The sequence below is a fragment of the Brassica rapa genome, chromosome A06 (assembly GCF_000309985.2).
Source record: "Brassica rapa cultivar Chiifu-401-42 chromosome A06, CAAS_Brap_v3.01, whole genome shotgun sequence".
Taxonomy (NCBI): domain Eukaryota; kingdom Viridiplantae; phylum Streptophyta; class Magnoliopsida; order Brassicales; family Brassicaceae; genus Brassica; species Brassica rapa.
The window spans coordinates 25,887,188-25,911,434 of NC_024800.2; positions in this window are offsets into that span (position 1 = coordinate 25,887,188).

Here is a 24,247-nt window from a genome sequence, read left to right on the forward strand (position 1 = left end):
GTCTTCATTGGGACTTATGACTAAGACATGTCACACCTCGAATTGACATTTACATTGTGTCATTTTTACAGTTAATAGTTAAAGATTTGTTTACATACATAGATCTAAGGGGACAGGAAGGTGTGCGATTGATCTCAAATTCTCAATCAATGTCTCATGTATAGAGGGGGCTGTAGTCTGTAGAGTTGACAATTTCCTCCAGAATATCTTTCACTCGAACACGTATTAGTTTGTTATTAAACCTTACCATAAATGTAACGTTTCGTGTTCGTAAATTAAAACGCAACGTTTCTTGTTATAGTATATATTTGATGTCTCCAAGAGTAGAAATCATGTCTATTTTTTTTTGGGACAACTGAGTAGAAATCATGTCTTATATCTATATATTAAGAGTTGATTACATAGGAAGATACATTTTGTCTTTGTTTTACACTGGAAAACACTTTCTACTTGTAGAACATTTTCCGATGGATCCAAGAGATTGGTTTGTCAAAATTGCCCTTGCGCAAAATTGCCTTGGTGGAAAATAGGATTATGTCGTTTTTCGTTGGAGGGAAGATCCTAGTTTCTAATTGAGTAACTTTTGTTGCAGTTATGTTTCTAGGTTGATAGGAAAAAAGATTATGCTTTCCACCGCTGGATTAAAAATGTTACTATTAAATCGAGTGGATGAAGCTTTCCACCGTTAGATTAAAAATGTTACTATTAAATCTAATGAATGAGATTTAATCTTGGAAAGTAGGTCAATTTGACAAAGACGTGACTTAATTGCTTATGTTCGGGGTGGAATGAAAAAATTCCCTTGTGGATGGCTGAATTGTGATCAACTGGTTGGGTGATGAGTGTACGGATATGCATGGACGGGTGATGTTTAGACGCCTGATGTGTGGACTGGTGATGAAGCAGCAGTGGGGTTTAGGACACTCATGTTGTGAATTGGTTTACAATAGTGTTCAATATTGTATTGGCTTGCAATAGGTGAGTGGAATGAAGGGTCATCTTGTATCTCTGTAGGAAGCATACAAACAAGACAAAACTCTAATTTTCTTCAAACAACAACAAAAAAAAGTTTTTCCAAAAACTCCAAAAAAACAAAAAGGTTTTTCCAGAAAAGGTTACAATTTTTACAAATCGTATCTTAACAAATTGGAGATTCCAAGAGTAAAATCATAAAAATACATGCATGTCGGAATTCTATAACCGACGGAATCTCCAAAAAGAGAGAAGAAAAATCTTACAAAACCAGACAAAAATAAAATTAACCAGACCTTAAATATCGGGGTTCTTCAATCGATGAGATCTCCGCTTCGACATGCCGTTGGAAACTTGAAAATTTGATGAAGATTGTATTAGGTTGAAGTTTAGAGGATATGTCTACAAAAGATTGAGAAGAAATTGAGATTTCTATGGAGAATCTAGGATTTCGCTTGCTTTCGAGAAGAAAATGAAGAAATATATGAAATTTAAGCAACATAAGGGTTTGTTGAAAAGAAAATCGAAACTGTATATTGAGGACACGGGTTCAGTTATGTTCTTTTTAGTTTAGGGGCATAAATATCTTTTTCACAAGTCAAAATGTGTTTAAAATGGTAAGTGACTTGAAGTGTAATTGGAAATTTGGAAAATATCTCTAGATGTAAAAAAATTATATATTAAACAAAGTGTTTTAAAGCTATATTATAGGGCGGTTTTTAATTTGTTATTTTGAATCTGGACTATTCAAAATCCATACGAAGTTTGTAATTTTAATTTATGTATGATATGCCGAGAAAAAAAGTTATGTATGATATAATAGACAATTCTTTTCTCAATGAATTATTATTTTTAATGCAAATGAGTTACTTCAATTGCTTAGATGTCTGATTTTTTTTCGTATAGGTTAAATGTTGATCACCAAAATTTTGATTTTTTTTTATAGCATAAAAATTGTATAACTATCCCAAATTTATATCAAAAGGATATATTTATTATTAAAAAAGTCTACACTTGTTAAACACATCGTTGCCACACATCTCGATTAAACTATGATGGGACGAATTACGCAACACAGAACCAATTACACGATGTCTATGTGTTGTTTTTTCCACACACCTACTCTACACCAACATGCCTGTTTTCCCCTCCTTATTTCTTTCATAGTATTGACTATTTTTCAACATTTAACGTCCCAATATTGATTTTGTGAGGATCATTTTGATGTACCATATATCTTTTTGGTGCTCATTATGACTTAAGTTAGCAGAAAGCATGCGCGTTTTATCTGAATCTAATCGACGATATATGATATATTGAGTGTAGCCTTGCATATAAGTAATATGACTACTTTTTTATACTATACGTTTAATGTGTGGAATTTGGACGATATACTAATTATAACGTATAGTTCAAGTTTTACCTTCAAATTTTATTTATGTAGAAAAACATGACAGTGAAACACTGATCCACTGTGGAGCCGTCATAATCTTCAAACCAAACCAGATCTAGTAACAAAATGATCTCTGCAACTTTGATAGAAAAGTTCTTGATACACAGTACATTTCATGGGAACAAGTCTGAATTCTAAGGCCATGATTATCGCCTTCCCCAGTTTTTTAAGGGGTTGGTCCCGCGGATTTCACTAAAACCGGTCGCAAAGGTCGTTATTGTCATGTTTCTTGTACTGTTTACGGGCCCCACTGACACGTGGCGGTCCGCGATTGATTCTTTTTTTTTCTAAATCAGACAAAAAAAATTAGAAACTCAAACCAGTTTTAGCGATAATGGTGTTGTAAGTAGTTCACATTGAGGAAATGTATTCAAGTTAGAGTTTGAAATGATTTGAGTTTAATGAGTTTTAGATGATTTTAGGTGAATTAAAAAATTTAATTTTTTTTGTTAAATTACATTAGAAATTCAATTAAAATCATGAAATTTAATTTTAATTTTTATTTTTTAATTAAGAAACTCTATCAAAATACAATAAAATCATTTGAAACTTTCGAAGATTCATAACTTAAATAATTTAAAAACAGTGGGTTTTAAACTATTTTATGAAATGTCAAGTTTAATAACATTGAATTTAAAATAAAATTTAAAAACTAATGTTCGAATAAATGTGGATTTATTGTTTTTATGCAAATTACTTCAAATTCTTAAATACACTCTTAGAGGTCGCTATGTTATGTTATTGACCCCATCAAGTAATTGTACGTATTTCCAAAGAATTTTCTTTGGAAAGGGTGTATTACCGTATTCAATTATTGGTTTTGGTTGCTAACCATTGTTTAATCGCGGAATCGTAAAAAAAATAGTTAAACTGCGGAAAAATAGTTAAGCTGCGGAAAAAAATAATTAAGCTGCGAAAATATTAAAATTTGCAAAATGATAGAATACATATTAAATGGATTAAATATTTTTATATTTACTTTGTCTTAAGAAAAGATAAATATAAATAATTAAACTAATTATTACTAAATGTGAAAATAACTAATATTTATTAAAAATACTTCTCATTATCAAAATTTTAGTTTATTTCTCAATACATTTTAATAATCAATTGAAATTTTATAATAATATAAAAAATTATTGTATAATTTTATTTACAACATATCTATTTATCATTAAAATAATTATGCTTATTTATTTAAAATTTTTAAATGGTATTATCACATAATTTAGTAAAATGAAAGTGTTAATTTTGTAAACAATCTACTAATACTCACTTTTCACCTAATAAAAATTTTCTTTGTTTTTTTTTGTCACCAAAAACGCAAACTTCTTTTTTTGCATTTTTTTCAATCTGTAATTTTTTTTGATTGGTTACTTTTTTGTGGAATCTTTTTAAAACAGCGTTCCATCAATAAGCAAGGTTACCAATCAGGGTCATTGTCGTTTTGATTAAAAATCCAATTTAATAATTGTCAATTTATTTTATTCATTTCAGTAATCATGAAATTTTATTCATTTTACAATATACTGACTTTGCATAAGGTATACGTGACCTTCTTTTTTTTTTGTTCAAAAGCTATACGTGACCTAAGCTTTGTTTTTTGTATACAAAAAAAAAATACGTGACCGAAGTTTTAGTACGATGGATTATGGAAATTAATAAACAAACTATAATTATATCCTGGATTGCAATGGATTACAGAAAAAGGATAAATGCAGCTATGTACATGTTTACTCTTCGACGTCTTCGTGTATTAAATTATTAATATATGTTTATGGAACAAAAAAAAATATTTAGCATCAAAACAAATAGAACAATTTCTAGTAAATATTTTATTTTTCTGCAATTGAGTGATACACTTTAAAATAGTTGGTCGGTCCGCTCTGCCGTCAAGTTATTCCACCTGTGACATCTCAATAAAACTTTTTTTTTCCTCGATGATACTAAACCAAACTGAAAGGAATACATGGTTGGATACGTTTATATTTGTTTGTTACAGCTAATTCTGAAACTGGGGCCGACCAAACTTGACTGTTGTACGTGTGCCACCAACAAAACTAACCAGATATATATACGACTTTTATGAAAACACATCTCTTATCATATTAAAGATCACGTAAATCAATATAACCAAAGTAATTTTTTAGCATTTCGCTCCATTACCGGTTCTCTAGAAAAACCAGTAATAAACGTTCAACTAGAAATGAATAATCTAATATTGAATGGACTTGATTGGATATCCTCGGACAATCGTTAGATTTGTTTGGGTATAACAGACTGAAGTTTTAGCTTAACAACTACCAAATGACAATTCTGAATATAGTTTCATCGCCCAAGAAAACTAGTCAACAAACATTTGCCAACGTAAAATGCGACACACTAACAGCTCCAAGTGTTATAAATGCATTAAAACACATCGTGCATCTTTAGTATGTTGCACCAATCAACTGTTGAATTTCAAATTACTTATAACTTCCTTACAAGTTACAAATTAGTACGAGTTTAACTTAAGAGAATTGGATTTGGAATAACAATACATATTGTAGAGGCCAATTACTTTGATATAAGCTATTGATTAATGCATGAATATTCTTTTCACCTAACTAGTACGTACCACGTTGTTTATCTTATGAGGCATTTTCACGTGATTGACGTGAGAGAAAACCAGTAATTTACCTCTTTTTGTGTTGGCCCAATGCAGCATCAAGCGATTCAAGCCCAGTCTCGATTCAAATATTTGGGTTTGTTATTATATATACCTCTTGATTTAGTAATATTCGGATTGAGTTTTGGTTTGAGTTTTGTTGCATCGCTTTACGTGTTCATTGTTTTTTTTTTTGAGAAAGGGCCTAATTAGCTAATTAACGTGTTCATTGTTTTTTTTTTTTTTTTTTTTAACCAGGGGATGGGTTCGAACCTTCGGCCCTACTCCCCGCCCCTAGGCCCGGAGCCAGCCTGCGTCTGTACCTGGTTAAGGCCCTGGACTCCTCCCACGGTGGATCGAACCCAGGAGCGCAACAGCACCAACGCCTGCGCTTAAACCAACCGGGCTACCACATCCGTGGTTACGTGTTCATTGTTGTGTTGAGCTTTTTGTCACTTTCAAAGTTTGATTAAAGTGTGTTTTCTTAAGAAACTTGTTTGAAGCAAAAAGACACGAGTTGAGATAAGCATGGATGGACCATTTTCGAACTCAACAATTTCGGTCGTGTCTTTTCGTACCCAAAAACAATAAGTGTGAATTCATATCTAAACTTTACGATCATTTAAAATTCATATCCAAACTTTACAACGTAATACAAAAACCTATTTTGACTAACGGTTCGTTAGTCTATCGTTAATTTGAGTGAATCAACGTCCATATGTCAAATGATGTGTCGAGTAAAGTTTAAAACGACGTCATTTTATTTTTCTAAATTGAAATATTTAATTTTTGGAAAGATGCTATAGCCGAGGACCAAACCCTGGTCTCACTCAAACAACAAAGGAAACAGAGACCACTGTGTTACTGCAACTATGTTGTTAATGCAACATATTATTAATCAGTTCAACACATTTATAATCTTTTGATATATATTAATAACTAATAACTCATATATCATCTCATCATTACAACAATATATACATCATATTAGTAAAAATAATAAACTAAATATAATTACAAATATAGATTTTTACATCAACTTATATATTAGATTTTTTTAATAAATATATACATTTTATCAAAATTAATCGTGAGTGCGCGCTAACAAATACAAAAGTAAAACAATACTAATCAAAGAATTTTTTTGTTGATAGTTAAACAATTAAAATTGTATGTAAATTATCTGTTTATTAATTTAATTAAAATTTTATTCTTACGAGTTTAAAAAATTTTAACTAAAGAAATTAAAAATCAAATGTGCTACAAAAAATCCAACACAACAAAAATACATTTATGAGGGTTTTTAAATCAATGAAGTTAAAATATAAAAAATAATACCAAAATGTAAACTAATTTTTTATTTCAAAATAAATATATGTAACAATCATTTGTAAGAGGACGTAGATATCTTTAATCGTATGTAAGTAATGCTAATTCCATCCAGACTAAGAAAATACTAAACCATCTTAAATACATTTATAATCTGTTACATTAACGATAAACGACATCACTTTACCAGACACATCATTTGCCATTTGGACGCTGACTCACTAAAAATTAACAATTGACTAACGGTTAGTTAGTCAAAGTAGGTTTTTGTATTACATTATAAAGTTTGGGTATGAATTTCAAATAATTTTACGGTTTATGTATGAATTCGCACTTACTCTTTTTGGGGTAAGAAAATGCATGACCAAAATTGTTGAGGTCGAAAATGCACGGTTTAGGTATGAATTCCCCTTATATTCTTATTGAAATTATAAGGTACATTCTTTCAAAGTATGATGTACATTTTCCATACACGAGTTGAGATAAATCATCCATGCAGAAAGAATGTTCGAGTTACAATGATACTCGATCGTACTCGTATCCGTACTTGCGACTATGATTAAGTTTCTATCCGTATCATACATAATGTACGAGTATTCAAAAGTATGGAACGGGCCGAAAAAGTATCGAATCAAACACGGAATCGGCTCAAATCCTTCCTGAATTAGATGCGAGACTAATTTAGATTTTCAACCTTCTTCTCCAAGTTATTTGCTACATTTGATAAAAAAGACCGCCGATGAAGTAATTATGATCATGTGGTCAAAGCCAGATGAGAATTAAGTTATCGTTTAAGAACTACACTTTTGCTAACCATAAATTCTCAACGCAGTTTCTGGAAAACACTGGTAGCAAAACTAGCTAAAGCAATCATTTTCACATCAACATATTATTTCAGAACCTAAAGTATTACATTAAGAGTAATGTGGTACCCCGTCCACGTGATGCAAAAGTTCAACTGGATTATAATTCTACTTCTTTCCTTAAAGATGGTTAAAGTCAAGTAGTTTTCCGCGACAAAAGAGAAAGCTAGTAAACTATAATAATTGGCTCATGTTTGCTCTGTTGTCGGATTCAATAATACATTGATATGCCTTTAACAGTTGCACTTGCTTGCGACAATAACTGGCTCCAGTTTTGTTTGAAATGTGATTTTCACCAGCTTAAGTGATACTGAATAGAGTACAGAGATGCATTAGAAATTTACATTATTACACGTTTGGGGGGCCAGGTTTAAAATATTCTTACATGTAGGCTAAAATTTCTCAAATAAAAGCTGTAAGTTAAAAACAATGGTGAATTTTTTCATGTCGCAACAAGTCGGCACATGAATGTAGTATATTGGTATAACCACACTGCACAAGTTAGTATATCTATTTATTTTGGCATTGTATTTAGAAAAACACCTTTAATCTATAAAGGTCGATATATAATCTTATCTGTAAGGAATATTTGCACTGTACGAGGATTTGATTTTTATTCGAGTTCATAAAATTTCCCGCACCTAACTTTGTATATCACATCAAAAGTTTTGTTTTCTAGTATATATTCAGTCACCAAAACAAGCGATTGACTCCCAAAGACTAATTAAATTATGTCAATGTAGGTCAGATCTGAGTTTTTTTTTCGATGAAATTTCAGTTGTGTTGGTTACTAGAGATACTTTATATGATAAAATGTTCCATTGTAACACATGTTTTAAAGATTAAAAATGGATTCCCTGCTCCTATTTCTCAGACTATTATTAAAAATTATAGTTAAGATCACACGAGTAGTCCATTAATTTTGTTTAGACAGTTACAATAATGGTTTTTCTTGGTATTTGCTATTTGGTAATCGTAGTTTCAAATTTAAGATGTTTTTTGCTGATCAGTTTAGAGAGTAAATGGTAGAGCCTTAAAAAGAAAATGGTAAATAATTTTTTTTTGATTTTGCTGAAACATAGACTGAGCGGCTAACCACATAAACGTGGTCGAGTGATACTTTGGGTTTGGAAAAGTGTTAAGCATTTCAAAATCTTACCAAATTCAGATTTATTAATCTGTGTGGCCATACGGTATAAATATCTAATTTTCGTTGTAAGCAATCGGGTTGTCTGGCGCCGGTGGTTAGGTCCCATAAGATTAGTTGGTTAAACCTCGGTCCGTTGAATATCTTAGGTTATTAAAAAAAAGGACTGAAGGGTACTTACGATTGATGACAAATTGTCTGTTCTTAATAGAAACTTGGAAGAGTTATATTCAAATAAAGTAAAGCAACTATTTTTAAATCCATTCTTCTTTTTGGCAGGTGGATAGTTGCATTATTCATTTTTGAATCAATTTCTAACCGGATAGTTGCATATTACTTATCGGATAATTCTCTTAAATAATTATTTTTAAGCTTATATCACTAAATAGGCTTAAAAATGATCAAAATTACCTTTTTTATTTTGAAATATTTTAATCTTTATTTTCTTTTTTTTTAAATTTAAAATTTCATCCTCAAACTTCACTTTTTACCTCTACACTCTGAATCTATATTAGTAAACTCTATGGTATAAATGTATATTTACCCTTTAATAAAATATTTTTTGGTCATTTGCTTATAGTTCAGTACCCGGAGTTGTAACATATTTGCTTATAACTTATTAATAATAGATGCTGTTCAGAACATGATTTCAAGTCTTATAATTAAAACTATTTACCACTTTCACGTTGACAGTAGTGTTAAGTGTTTTTTTTTATTGTATCCGTTGCTTCTTTTTCTTACTGACTTGAGTCATTATTTGTTGCATGAACCTAAAATAAAGTGATAAAGGCCCAAGTGGGAAACTGCCAAACCCTCTTTAATCTATCGCATCATAGTAGATATAAAAGAATCTTGGATGTCAGTTTTATACATTCGTTAAACACGTAAACCAAAGTATCATATTTTATTATGTGTTTTCAAGAAGTATATATATATATATAAGTATGTGATTTGTGTCAGCATCAATTATAAATATGGATGAGATATCAATGTCTCTTGCCTCCTCTCGATATTTGTTTCTTACTCATCTTTCGTACGGAAACTATTAACCACAGATAGTGGAAACTGAAACAAAAGTTGTCTATGCGTTTATAATTCGCGAACAAACGAGGTCACTATAAAATTGATCAAGCGTTGGAAAGGAACTAGAAGTTACTTCTTTATTAATTTCAGAACTATTTTACGGTCGACATAGATACCATGATTTTTTATGAGAGCATTACATAAGGAGCTCCATTTGCAGTTTACTTTTATGCTTTAAGATATATTTATGATCTTAATGGTAATTGCAGATTTCAGATTTAAAATAAGCGATGATGCAGAATTTTAGTATGTTACAGTGCAACTACGGTTCTTACGTTATGCGGTAAACTGTAATTTTGATATCATAAGCGATTATAAGCGATATGGAACAATATATGATTGGTGAAAAAATATTTTCCAGTTTTGCTAAGTAAATTAAAATGTAAATATTATTGACATATTTTTAGAATTTTTATTTTTGTTTTTTAATTTAAACTTAAAAATGAGTTTGGTATAAACTCGATCATCTGTTTAGGGAAGTTCGACCGAATTGTTTCACCAATTTTCCGGTTTGACTCAAAAGATAGGTTTTAACACAACACGTAATCAAATACAGCAATGAGTCACAATTCAATAGGCCGTTCCAATCCAGTTTTCAAAACAATAGTTAAAAGAGAAATTGCTTAAATTTATTTGGTAAAAATGAAGAACATAGATGAAAGACCAATAGATAAGAAAGAAGCGAGATGAAAGAGAAGAAGGATGAAAGAAAAAGAACAAAAAAGAAAAAGGAAAAAAGAGACGAATTGTGTAGTTTTCGTTTGGTTAAATTAAAGAGTATATAATTGATATTCCAACTCTAAAATGTGCTCCACTAGCTGCTGAATGTATTTTATACTGTAATTGTGAAGTGTAATTGTGACTTGATGTTATTTTTTATGTTTTATTTAACAGTAACACCTATATATGATACTGAGATATTTTTTTCGTTCATCTTTTCCACTTGTGTACTAATATTCTAATGAATAAAAGTAAAATTCAAACCTACAATGTAACCATGGAAGCCAAAAAGATAACTATAATAACACACAAAAACATACGTGAATGAATAATGATATCATAGTTTTCTTTTTTTTTGAACTGAGGCTTAATATCATAGTTTTCTTAGAACGCAGTTTTTATAAATATTTTTTTCGTATAACTAATTAAGTAAACTTTTTTTTTTTGGGTAAAATGTTAAATTGATTATACCAAATTTTCTGTTTTTGACAGAGATTACATGAGAACACAAGTAGCGGAGAAATTAAAAAGCAATCTAAACACCAGTGCTATACTCAACAAACTAAGCAAAGTAAAAGATTAGAAACAAGGTTAATAGAGAGATTTTCAATAATTAAGTAAACTAATTAAGTAAACTTACTAAAACTTTTACAATATTCTGTGGCAACAGAAATGCTGTATTTTCAAAAATACACTTGAATGTTACTATTCTTCAGCCTCTTTTAGTTACAAAATATGTAAGGAAATACTAATGATGTTTAGTCATTTTTTTGGACCCAAATTAATATCAGTGAAGAACAAATATTTTTTCTTTGGGCTATGAACAAAGAATTCAAACAATCATTCTAACTTTTGCGTGTTTACGTTTGGGCTGAGTAAAGGACAAATAATTGGAAATTGGGGCAGTAAAATGAAACTTATAGTGAGACATTCGTACCGACCGAAGATGCTCTAGAATCTATCTACACCTTTTTGTCAACAATGTCTTTACACTTTTATGTGTCTGTGTCAGTGTGTGTGTGTGTGTGTGTGGTAAATCTACATTCACGGTTGTCGAGAACAAATAATGCATTAACAATTTAACCGTAGCATTGATGGGCATAGGCATTGTAAGTGGATGCTACACTTTACTACAACATTTTCAAATTATTATGAGCATTCAGTTAATACTTTCTGTAGTTCTATTTAGACCTAGACATTTTATTCGGATCCAAAGACCCGACCTGGAACCGACTCGACTCGAAAATATAGGTTCAGGTCCGGAACCGGAACCGGAAATTTTACCCTATTAAATCTAACGATGGAGGATCCGTGGATAGCAGGTTTGGGTCCAGAACCGATCCAGGATCCTATCAGATATTTTTGAAGCAGACATTTATTAGACTTAATGACTTATTCTACAATCCAATGCACCCTTTACACTTCCCCTTGTAAACTTAATGACTTATTCTAACCTGTATGGGTTAAATATTTTGTGTACTGCAGATTTTCAAATTGTTTTTGTCATTGTTATTGCAATTTTAAAATGGCTATGGTTTTATGTTCGGGTAATATGCATGTTCATGGATAAATATAGACCCGAAATTCGCATTTTAGACCCGGAAATATGTAGAACCAGGACAAAATATTAGGAACCGATCTGAAATATGTTATATTAACCCGAAAATGGATCCGAATACTTGGAACCGACCCGACACCATAAAGATCCAAAAACAAAATCGGGTATTAACGAGTCCGAGAAAAATGGACATGCAACGACCCGGATCCGACAAGAACCGATCCGGACCCGACAAAAACTGATCCGGAACCGATCCGAAAATTATAAATACCTAGTTGGATCCAAATTTCTTAAGACCCGAAGAATCTGGATCCGACAAGACCCGATCCGGATCCGACCCGAGAATCTGGATGTCCATGCCTAGTTCTATCGTAAAAGTTTGTACCGAAGGCTCTTGGGCATTTAAATCTTTAAATACTTTCGTAAAGTTCTAAGCACATGATCTCACATCCACAAATAAAGAAACTTTCACCCATCAAAGAAGCTGTTTGGAAAGAAACGTTTCGTTCACATGAAAATCAGATTGTGTTTCTTGAGTTGCTACACGAATAGTGAAACTGATTTTTGCTCACATAGTTTTTTTTTATATCAGCGACAACACGATAGCGATGGTAAATGATTACAATTCAACAGTAAAATCATGTTCCACTAGTTATGAACTTATGATCAGGATTTAACGTTACAATTTAGCAACGGAGTAACAGATGTTAATAGCTTGCAGATGTATTTTAATTTTATTTTGTTACGTACGTCCAGAAGATACGGATAGCTTGCAGATGTATCATCTAATTCAATACTATCTCTACACTCACATTCATTTCATTTTTCCTTGGAGTCTTTAAGGAACATGCAAAAGTTTCTAAACTTAATAATGCATGGTCTTTTATAGAACATGCAAAAAGGAAACTGTACATTGTTTTGACACCATTATAAGCTATAACTTTATGTGGCCATTTCTCCTTTTTGGCCCGATAGAAAAATAACACAAAATAAATACTTTGAAGCTTTGAGTCTTTGAGTACCCAAGAAAAATAAACCTCATTAATTAAGTTTTTTTTTAAATGTTTACACATTTTCCAATCTTTTAACTAGTAGTTCATATAAACCCAATTCAGTTGAACGGAACCAATGGACAATTGAAAACTGATGGAGAGATACATACTCTTCTTATTTTCACAATAGATGTTATCACGCCACAACGGTTGTATAAAAGCACTATATATATTGGTAAACCCTAATAATTAATTAATTACAGTTCTAAAAAAAATATCTTTACCCCGCAATCAATTAAGTATTGTTTTTTTAGGAAACATAAAATTTCTAAAATTTTACCACCTTTTACTACTACTTCTGATTGCTACTAACATAAATATTTTTGTTAAGATTGGCCCCTAAAATTAATAAATGTTATCAAGCCCTAACAAGTTAGCATTGTCTGTCTATCTCATTTGTTTTTGCAGGAAGTATCTCGCATTTGATGGTAGCTTTTCCAAAAATAATAGGCCAGCATGTGTTTTTAACAAATTTAGTAATAGATTTTTCTAGGGGTGAGCATTTCGGTTTAATTACGGGATCGGTTTGGTTTGAGTTATTTGGGTCTAAGAAATCTTAAACCAAAGTCAATCCAAATTAGTATAATTTGGTTTATGTTTGGTTTGGTTCGATTTTACTTCGGTTTGGTTTGTGTTCGGTTCGATTTTAGTTTTGTTTGGTTTGGTTTGTGTTTGGTTCGGTTTAATTTAGTTTTTGTTTGTATTTTTCAGTTCAACCGAGTTAATTTTTTAATTTTGTTCTACTTTAATTACAAAATATAATTTATAAAAATATAAACAAATCAACATTTGATACTAAATCATTATTTTATTCATATTTAAATGTAAAACTAAACTCACAATAAATATGTAGAAAATATAATTCAATAATTTTATATTATTATCTTCAAACCTAATATAAATATTATAAAAAAAAATTTCTGTTTTGACATTAATGTATGAGATTCATATTCTTTTACTTTATTTTTAGTTATGTTTATTATATTCATTTAAAAGTAAAATGTATAAAATTATGTTTAGTTGTTTAGGTTAAATAGTTAAATATATTAAATATTAATATTATTAGTATATTTAATTAATCTAATTAAAAAAACACTTTGGTTTTTTGGTACCAAACCAAACCGTACCATTTGGGTTCATAAAATCTTGAACCAAACGGATTATACATATACTTTAGTTTAGTTTGAATTCGGTTAGATTGTTTTGGTTCGGTTTTGTTCGGGCTTTTTGTCCGCCTATAGATTTTTCACTCGGAGATAAGTTATGAAAGAAAATGACTTTAGATTTAACAAAAGTAGCAGATGGATTGGCCTTTCGATTGATAACCCGACACGCTGAGATACTATCTTTTCTTAGAATTTTATACTTGGCCACCAAAAAATCATATATCCGTTTTATGATAACTGAATCGCAAGTTTATACTTTCTTGAATAAAGAGATTTACTTTCCGAATCAGGCACTTGAAAATAAAAAGTCTGAAGAATTTAACTAAAAATACGTTCTTATATCATTTTCTTAGTTGATATTTTAATATTTTAAACACTTTATGTTTAAAGTAGTAGTACTTTTTTGTAAATACGTTCCTAATTTCGTATATCATTTTCTTAGTTGATATTTTAATATTTTAATCACTTTATGTTTAAACTAGTAGTATTTTTTAGTTTTTGAAACAAGTGTCGGCAAGCGTCAGAGTTTTGACAAACAGTGGAATATTGCATTTTCGTTTAGTTTGTTTGGTAAATCACCAAAATAGAAAAACAGTTAAATGAAAGTTTACTTAAATGGTTTTTCATATGGTAGACACATTCAATAAAAATGTATTATTAGTAAATGTCAAATTATGCAATCAGTAATGAAGGAAAAAGAAAATGAATAACAGTTTATAAACATTTCCTTCTCCGATGTTATGTAATATGTATGAGAAGATCAGACCAAAACCTTCAGTTTAAGGTGTGTTTTTGTACCGTTTTGAGCTATGGTTGCTTTGGATCTAAAGTGTCGGAAGGTGTGTCGAAGACCTCCGGTGGAGTTTTTCATGACGAGGATCTGTGAGAGAAGATCTGAGTTGTGACACTCCAAGCCTCCCTATGTTATTGTCCTATTAATCTACAGCAGTAGTGTTTTCTTAGTTTATTGGCGATGCGTTCGAGGCTAACTTGGTGAAAAAGCAAAATGTTAGGTTTGAGGTTCTGATGCAGTCGACTGATTCCTACTCTCTCTTTTTTTGCTTGCTTTGAGGATGGTGAGTGGAGTTTCAGAGTTAGGTGATGAAGGTGGGTTGATTGTGGGGTGTGATTTCGGTCTATCCACACATCAGACCCAAATCGGCGAAACCCCTTCGTTTGGTTTGTTTCTTCAGAGCACCGGTGGGCGATGACTTCAACTGACATGGCGGCAATAGCGGCGGTTCTAGCTCCGGCATGTTTGTTTACAGTTTTGGTTTTCTGTTTTGTATATGTAGTTTTTTTTTTAACAAATAAAACTAGTTTTGTATATGTAGTTTTAGTTTTAATCTATTCCGGTTTTTCCGGTTATAGCTTAGTTTTACCTTTTTAATCCATTTTATACATTAAAAAAAAAAACAAAAAATAATAATACGAAGAACCTTAGAAACATTTTATTATAACTTTTGGATACTAATAATTTAAAAACATTTTATTATAACTTTTGGATACTAATAATTTAACCTTAAGTTTTAGTATATTGATTGATGGCTTTGTTACTTAACGGTGTCCCAAATGTATAATAAACCCACTTTTCATAATTTGGAAACGGTAAAAAAAATATTATAAATGAAATATATTGATATATCTATACTATTAAAAGGGAAACAGTCTTTAAAAATCTACTTATACAAGGTTGTTGTACCCTTTCCTTTTTTTTATATTTTGGTCTTCCTTATATATTATATGTTATACCTATTTAATCTCACTTTGTTATTAGCAAAATAAATATTATTAATTGGGTTTTGGACAATTAACTTAAAAAATATAATTTAACTGATACAATCCATTCAGAAAAGAAAATTATAAATTCAATTAACTTTTTTTACAGAAAAAAAAATTAACCAAATTAACTTTAGACCCATTTTTTACAAAATCCCAAATTATGAAGACCATTTTATACATAAATACATATAAATGTAACATTATTTAAATTGTATGGATTTCTAATAATAAAATATCTGTCACAAACTGATTTTTTTTTAAATAAAATTGATAATAGTTTGATAGAAAATTAAAAAAGGAAAAAAAATAATACTTGCTTCACTATTTTGGTAGATTGATAATTAATATATTTATAAATAAACTTAACAATATTTGTTAAAAGAAATTTCTTATACAAGTCAAATGTATATTAATATATCAAAAATTTATAAAAAAAAAAAAACAAATTATATTTTTCTCAGTGGGTTAATAACGGTCTTTTTGATATTCAGATACTTTTACTATATTCATTTTATTATATTCTATCCCACTATATATGAGTTACTAGATCTTACGGTTCGACCACAAGTCTGATTCGGATATGAAAACTCAATGAAAACATTGTACCGGACTGAAATAATAATAATAGAACATCTTTTAAATATTTTAAATATCTAATAATAAATATAAATTCATATAATATTTAAGTTTACGGTCACCAAAAAAATACCCGCGCTTCTTAAGCGCGGATCAAAATCTAGTATGTTTTAATAATTCATGAGTAGATTCCAGATCCAAATAGATTTAGACTAATCTCCTGAGGACGCATAATCCACAGATAGGCTCGCGTATTGGATTTGCAAATGGACCAAAAACAAGGGCATACATTTGTGTAGTGTTTCCAAAAACAATCGTGATGAAATTCATTCCAGGCTCCAGCAGGGTTCAAACTCACAAAATATGTGCAAGAAAAAGCCAGTCCTTACCGTTGGATCACGATGTTCCGGACAACAATATTATACATATATACATAACCTTTAACCTGTTTTATTGAAGACGCGTTTTTCCATACATTCCGGTTTGTGATTGAGATGAGCAAGATATTTAATTCTACAAAAACCAGAGAATTTCATTTAGTACTGCTCAATTTCTTTAAAGTCATGTATACTCATGTTTTTTTTTCAAAACAACAAGAAAAGCAACATAAATGTATCACTAAAGCTGAAGTAGAATTACAAAGTCCCTTGCGCAAATGATTAGTGTTAAGGATTTGGTTTGGCATAAAGCTGTCAAAATCCACAACTTTCTTCGGAGTTGTATTTTATGATAAGTCGATTAATTAAAGTTCATCGCTCTTCCTTCTTTTGCATTGTTATATTGTATTCTTCGGTAACGTTGCATGGAAGCTTCATCGGATGTTCCTTTCCTGTTTCAGAAACAAAATCGAAATCGAAAGCTTGCCGAATCTCGCTTCCAAAATGCTTTTAAAATATTATGTTGTTTTTAAAAAGACTTTAGAAGCTTACGATTCCATTTTGGAATCATGCTTCTGTGAATCATGCTTCTGTTTTTTTAGAATGCAATGTATATCAACAATATATAAAACCATAGTTTTTAATTTATATAAAATATTTTTTAAATAGTAATGAATATAGATTTAGAAATATAAAAATATTAAAAATAATACTATAAGTATAAATTATCTTTATGCATTGAGATTTTTTATTAAAGATATAGCACATATTAAAATATATTGTGTCAATTATTTATGAAGTATTAAAAATAATTAATATAATATTTTTTGTAAACTTAATTTATGTGTATTTTTATAATTTTAATATAAAATTATTTCAAATTATTATAAATGAATAAATTTTGTATTTCAAATTTAAATCATATAACTTTTAGTCCTAAATTTTTTTTTTAAATTTTTATATATATATTTATTCATATATGGATATACACTTTCAATACATACCCGCTTCCTAAGATCTCGATTATGCGCTTTTTTACGTTTCCGATTCTATGTACCCGTTTTTGTTTCCATGTAACATTGTTCATCGGACATCTAAGCGAATGGACTTTCTGACATAAGTACGGCGTTACAACATCAACAATAAGTAAAATCGAAAACATAGAAAAACAAAGCAGATTTAAGATGATTTTCTTTTAATGAAAAAGACAACAATCAAAGGTTTGGAGCACATTATGATTCAACGAAGACTATCTTTCTCTTTAAGAAAAAGAAGACAAAATCTTATCCAAAATCGTTACCATCGAACTAGCAAGTGCCACGTTCGAGAGAGCACCTACATACACGAACAAAATTCCTTTTCATTTTCTTCTCTAAGAAAATGTATTAAAATGTTGTGAAATTCCATATGAAATAAAATATTTATTTAATGAAACATGAGCCATTTGTTAACAAAAAAGTAAAAGAAAAAAAGAAACATGAGCCATTCATTAAACCTTTCGTCAGAAAGAAACATGAGAAGTTACAAAAAAAAAAAAAAAAACATGAGCCATTCATAGTTCCGGGAGAGCATACATTAATTATTATATCAATTTTGTATGATTATTGATTGACATTGAATGTATATATGTAGTGTATTACAGTATATAATTTTTCATATGATCCCTTAATTCTATTCCATTTTGGATGAATAATCTGACCTCATGCAGTGACTGTTTTTCCCCTTATAAAATGCTTCACTGAATCAGATTCAAAGTGAAGTTTTTAGCTTTTGGGGCAACACCCCTCTCTCCATCCAAAGTAAAGATATGGTAATTTCTGATTTTCATTTTGTTTTTTCGGGAAAAGAATAGGGTAAAAGGATAAGACTTTCTCTCTTTTTTTTTTCCTTTGAAAAAGGGTTTCAAAACAAAATATGTATATATGCGTGTGTAATAATTACTAAAAATGTATGTGATGTGTAAATCACTCTTGATTTACTATATTTCTATTTTGAAAAATGGTTATGGGCTAGCCTTATAGATGTTATATATATAGTAATAGTATAGTACATAAATCGGAAGCACATTTCTCCAATTTGTTTAACAATGTATTATGCATGTGTCTGTTTAAAATACTGGAACAGGAACTAATTTTCAATGGTTATTTTCTTCAAGTGATGCCTGTAATATCTATGTGGATAAAGTGCGAGGCCATGTCATAAGTAAACATTTATAGAGAAACTATTATTGCTACAAGGTTTAACACGTATAATTATAGATGACTCAGGGTTTAGGGCTACCAAACGCCAACGGATTTCCAATGGATTTCTAACAATTTTTTTTAGGAATACTAAATCTAAAGAAATATATATCAACAATTTATGTATGCATTATACAAATGATTTAACGAGGTGTATGATCGTTGTACACCTTCCAAAATTATTTGTAAAATATATTCAAAAATACTATAATGAATTTCCGGAATCATTTGTATAAGTATATGATATGTTAACGTTCAATTTGGTTCTTTGATCTATTGTATATAAGTATTTAGTATTCCATTATTGAGCATATGTTATATGATATGAAATTTTAAGTGTTATTATAGTACTTATGGATCTTTTACGAAAGAACTGTTACCTATTTTATATCTATTTTTAAAACTTAAATTGTAGAAAATTCGTTGATAAATCCTGATAGATTTTTGACAGAGGTAATAAAAGTAAATATTGTTTATTTAAATCCATTGAAAAATCATTATAAATTTATCAATTTTTTTTTGAATTTTCTGATGAATTTCTGATGGATTTGATAAAATAAATGTTTATTTAAATTTGTTAGAGATTTTGAAAAAATTTATTTCATCGATATTTGATCAAAAAAATCGTAAAAAATTTCTGATCGATTTAGTTTCGCTGAAAATTTCTGACAGATATAGTTCCGTCAGCATTTTTATTATGTTTGTTGTAGTGGTATAGTCTACACAAAAAAGAATTAAGCAAAAACCTTGAAAATTGATTCATACTAAATCTTCAGCTGAAACAATTTTATTTCTATGTACATTATAGAACACTTAGTATATTTTGAGTGAACCCGACAAAAAAAAACAAAAAAATATATATATAAATATATATATATATATATATATATACCGTCGGATACAATGTGCGTTAGAGAGATAATTGGCTTACCTTTAAGTCTGTTTTTTTCTATGGGGTTTATTTTCACTCAAAAGGAGTTGTATTGTTCAAGCTCGCATTTAAGGAAAAAAAAATCTTTTCGCTTCAAAGTTATACATGTTTTATAGTTTTTCCATACATATAAAACATATTGAATTTTGGCTATGAATGTATATTTTTGTGTTATCTATTTTCTATACTTATAAATCAATAAAGAAACAAAATATAATTATTATTTTAAGTTTATGATTAATCATTACTAATTTATAAAAATGTATTATAGTACAAATAATATATATCTTGTAAACATTTATTAAAAAGTCATTTATGTTAATGAAAATACATGGAGTATTAAGATAACTTTCTTTAAGTTATCTTGTCTTTTTCCCTAACTTATGTAGTGTCTTGTTTATGTTTAAGTCTAGGAAAACCTCACATATTATGGTTCTAACTGGTAACTACAAACGGAATAATATAAATAAAGAAAAAAATGAATGAAGATGAACAGAATAATAGGAATACTTGTTTTTAGGCTCCAATTAGTGACCATATTTTGGGGAAAAAATTGATGAATTCTTTGTTTCTATAATTTTATATCAATCATGTTGAATTTTTTTGTCAATTCTATTACTTAGAGGTCCCACTGAATTCTTCTTCTTTCTTATGTTTAGATGAATTAATGAACAAATTTATTCTTTCTAAATTTCGATGAGAAAAAAATGAATTTTTTATAAGATAAATGTTCCATTTATTTTTTTAATTCATTTGATTCATCGAAGTGTTACCAATTAGAGCCTTATTGTTTCTTGTCGGATTTTATAAGAAATACTTTTGTTCTATTATTTCTTAAATTAAAAAGAATGAAAAGGAACATTTGGAAAAATATATTTCTTATAAAATATTCATCAAATGAAATTGAATGAAAAGCACTACCGGTGAAAGAAATAAATAAATGAAACAAAAATTTATTTACTAAGTATTCCACTCATATTTCTATACTAGGTTGTTTAATATTTTTACAAAGAATTGTTCTTTTTTTTCATTTAGTTAGCAAAAAATTCTGAGTGATTTTCAAAATAAATGGTGTTTTCTTCGTGTAATTAAGTGGAATAATATTTTTATCTCATATTTTGTTTATCCAGTTAGAGCTTATATGCGTATTGTGATAATATTGTGGCTCCCGTCATTATCGAACATCATATAAGTCCTTTTACACGTGATGTCCAATATTCCCAATATTTCCGAAAGTATATATTGTCGCCTGAAATGTATATATAAACAATTTGTTAAGTTCTTATTTTTGCAAACAAAAAATTAACAAAATGATCACATTCTCATGTACCATATATTATTATATAGTGAGTAAATAGTTTTTTTTTTTTGTTGAGAAAGATATGAAGAGTTATATATTACTCTATTTTTTCTAAAATGGAATAAAAGAGAATATGAAGTAAAAAATATTTGATTCCTACTCTATTTTTTACACCATAATAGAATTTACTTTATAATATTTTTTTTTGTCCATTACTCCATTATGGAGTAAAAAATAAAATAGGATTGAAGCTTTTTACTTCATATTTCTATTTTGCTCAATTTTAGAAAAAAAAATGAAATTTTGCATTAGAGATGCTTTAAGGAAATTGACTATATATTGACTAAAATGAAATTGGTTCACTTCAAATTAGGAAACATAAATATATTCACTTTTTGCAAAAACAAAACATTATTTTATTCACACGAAATATATACATACAGGGCAGCATAATTTCTATCAAGTTACTGGTCTTTAGTTTAAAATTGTATTAATATTAAATCTATTATGATATATCATGTAACAATATTTTAATATTTCCATTATTAAATTAACGCATAATTTATAAGAACTTAATTGCAAACATTTCACATAATTATTACACCACGTATAGTAAAACTATAAATTAACGATTTATAAGACCTTGAAAATCTTTTGACATTTTACCACCTAATAATAATATATGAGGACATTAAATGATTGATCATACAAAAAGTTACATTGATCATATGTTTGACAATATGGTAAACGACTATGAAATTTAAACAGATTTATAATAAAATTGTATAGGACCAATAATTATAATTGTGATAGTTTCGTTACACTACATAATATTATATTATTACAAATATAGAAATCGGTTTCTGAAACATTATGATTCAATATGCACGTAGTCTTGTCGAAAGATGGTTTAGGCCTTATGCGAATTGAAAATTTCTTACTATAATACATAAGTTATTGATCGTGTAGTATACTCAAACTTGTTATTTTTTAAAATCGAATTGTGATTAATATAATATGCAATATTTTGTATACTAAATAAAAGTATATTATTTATCATAATATAGTACAAATGACATGTTTTGTAATCGTGTAAAGAATATGGTGCAATGATTTTTTTGTTTAATAGTATATCCATCGGTATGATTCTCAACATGTTGTTTGATTTAATTGTATATATTTTATTACGAAAATTTAATGTATATATAGTTATGAAGTTATATATAAATAGATAGTTGATTAAAGTATCAAAATAATATATGATAAACTAATACAGTATAGGAGATCGTGTCTATATATAAAGTGGTAAGATATTATTTTAATAAATGGGTAATTGAATATAAAAACATACCACATAAACCGTATGGTTTGATTTAATGTGGTTTGATACCTTGCTCTTACGCTAAATTTTCCTAACAGATGTAACAATTCATGGAGAATATATCATACGTTGGTCTATGTTGATGGCATTCATCGTAATTTATCTAGTGAATAGAGGGTTATTTAATAGTTAGTGTGAAAATTAATGTAGAGTTTATACATCATCATAATAGCAAATTTGTTAATAATACCAAAAACTAAAACTAAAGTTATTTTTATAAAATATTTCTTCTTTAATATATAAAGGATTTATTTCATTTAGCTAATTCATTTTACTGTGGGTTGAAGATCGATTTTAAAATTAAAAGATTTAAAAGTTTTAAATTGTTTTAAGCTTTGTTTTATATATTGTTAATTTTTATGTAAATCTCAAATTGTTAGAAAAAAATATATGTAAATTCTGTGTAAAAGTGTATATTTTACCATTACAATTAAAATCAATTTTCGATTTGTATCCAAAACGTATAAAAAAATACAAACATGATTGTTTATTTCTTATAGTATTTTATATAATATTCTAAAAAATTGAAAAAGGGTTTGAGAAGTTGATGTGTTTTCCAAAATATTGGTATACTTTTTTTTTTCTCTTCCCTATTTTCACACCTAAATATAACTAAACTTATTGATACTTACATTTTATTAGAATATTTTCTAAGAATATGAAAGTTCTATATAAATTAATATTAATCATTGGTTGTTAATTAGTATTTATAAAAACTATAAATTTAAACTACCAAAATTATCCTGTTATAAAAGTTCCATCGCATATCTAGCATTGGATTTCATCTCAAGAAAAGCAAATCATATTTTAGGAAGTTGTTTATTTTTTTCCTTCTTTTTCCGAACATGTGTGTTTAGGAATTGTTTCTATGTAATTTACTAATTTATCTAAAGAAAACGTTACCGTAGTAAGTATTTTGTAAATATCTTATTTTTAGCTTTATGGGTCCTTATAATATTAATTTTCTATTAAGATATAGTTGGAAAATAAATTTTTTTGTGGTACATGTATACAGCTGTATCGGTCAGGCTGATCGTTGAATGGAATCTCTAGAATAATTATGTCGCAGTGAGGCATAACTTTGTTCTGTAATGTTCTTCTTAACTTTCTGTTTTGGTGTCAAATCCATTTACTTTAAAAAAAAAGTTCATTCCTTCTTCTTCTTTTGAGCTACGTTTCCTAATTTAATTAGGGAATTCCACAAATAAATATTCAGCGTCAATGAAGAAAAAACAGAAATTCTACTAATTATCATTGGTTCATTGGAGACTTGGAGTCCTTGTTTAATTTAGGTTTATCATGTATGATTTATATAGTATGGTCCAGAAACAAAGAAAATGCTTTGCTTTTGTCACTTTCAATATGACTTTTGTCACTTTTCCTCCCTGCATGGTATGACGTCATAAACATGCTACGTGTTCAAGAACATATGACTTTTGTCTCTTACCTTATTTTTGCCAATTGCATTAGTGCATGAACTGTGTTTTCTCCGTGTTCGGGTTTCATGTCTGCAAACTTATTTTCGTACGTATTTGCAAAATTGCAATCGCTGGCCGCTGAGTGAATATCATACTGACGAATGAATCTATACTTTAATTGGATAGCTACTTTGAGTTTTGATAAAGAACATTGATATACATGAGAAACGGTTGGTTACTACTACCATTAAA